General features: G+C 42.8%; 1 long non-coding RNA gene across 1 annotated transcript; it reads right to left on the reverse strand.

Annotated features, from left to right (window-relative positions):
• Positions 1–16: 16 nt before the first annotated feature.
• LOC128882289 (uncharacterized) lies at positions 17–1,385 on the reverse strand. Its single transcript, XR_008458335.1, has 3 exons — positions 1,182–1,385; positions 479–541; positions 17–411 (listed from the first exon to the last, which is right to left on the reverse strand). It is a non-coding gene; the product is annotated as an uncharacterized LOC128882289 (long non-coding RNA).
• Positions 1,386–1,412: the final 27 nt, after the last annotated feature.

Here is a 1,412-nt window from a genome sequence, read left to right on the forward strand (position 1 = left end):
CAGGCAACCCTTAAATTTAAAGAGAATTTTCCATGTATTCTGTCTTTTGAAAAAAAGAATTTGTTTGCGTCCACCTTTTCATCACACGTCTTACCCCCGCGAACCAAAGTTTTGATCTCGGTCCCCGCTGGGAACAATAATGAGTGGAACTACGTTAAACGGATTGATGCCGGATCTGGCATTTTCGTAGGTGATATTCTGGCCAGCCAACAAAATGGCCTGATCAAACTATATGCAATTAATACAACTTGCGACCACGTTACTATTACAATTCCCCCTGTCGATCTAGAGGAATTTGATTCGCGACCTCCTGCACCCCGTTCTTCTCGTACAGGAAATCCGGCCGCGGACAAATCGGAGGACCACGCTCGAAGGCTCAGTGAAATTCTTAGGTTTCTTGAATTAGGTCACCTTCATGAAACCGGAAAAAGTAGTATTTTAGTAATCATCAACGAGTTTCCGTATCAGTTCCATTTACCTAGTGATAGATTAAAGGCAGGTAATGTTCCCCATCATGCCATTTACACAATTGACGAATTACCTATAAACACGAAGCAATATAGATTTCCGCCGGTCCACAAAAACGAGATAGAAACCCAAGTAAGTAACGTCACTAATTGAGAGCGAAATAATTCAGCCATCGATGTCCCCTTATAATTCTCCTTTATGGATTGTCCTCAAAAAACCCGATTCATCTGGGAAGCCTCGATGGCGTATGGTTATTGACTATCGCAGGTTAAACGAAAAAACCGTGGCGGATGCCTACCCCCTTCCTAATATTACGGAAATATTAGATCAGTTAGGCAGAGCTAAGTACTTCAGTACGTTAGATCTAGCATCCGGATTTCATCAAATTCCCGTAGATCCTGCATCTAAGCCCAAAACGGCTTGCCAAATCGGATGCCATTTGGTTTGAAGAATGCCCCAGCTAGCTTTCAACGGGTCATGGATCTGGCATTATCCGGATTGCAAGGCACAGAGTTATTTGTTTATATGGACGATATAGTTATTTATGCGTCCTCCTTTTCAAAACACGCACGCAAATTAAGGACCCTTTTGGCACGTTTGCAAAACGCTGGTCTAACTTTACAACCAGAAAAGTGCCATTTCTTACAGAAAGAAATTGCGTACTATGGCTAAAATTGCAAAACCGCTAACGAAGCTCTTAAAGAAAGACGTACCTTTTCGTTGGACCTCGGATGTCCAAACTTCTTCCGAAATTTTAAGAGACGCTATTTGTTCAGAACCCCTGCTGCAATTTCCCAACTTTTCACAACCATTTTTTGTTACCACCGACGCCTCCGACATTGTGGTAGGTGCCATCTTGAGCCAGGGACTAGTAGGAAAGGATCTCCCTATCGCATACGCCTCTAGAACCTTGAACGAGGCTGAAATAAATTATTCTACCATAG

The sequence above is a fragment of the Hylaeus volcanicus genome, unplaced genomic scaffold (assembly GCF_026283585.1).
Source record: "Hylaeus volcanicus isolate JK05 unplaced genomic scaffold, UHH_iyHylVolc1.0_haploid 9463, whole genome shotgun sequence".
In the NCBI taxonomy this organism is placed as follows: Eukaryota; Metazoa; Arthropoda; class Insecta; order Hymenoptera; family Colletidae; genus Hylaeus; species Hylaeus volcanicus.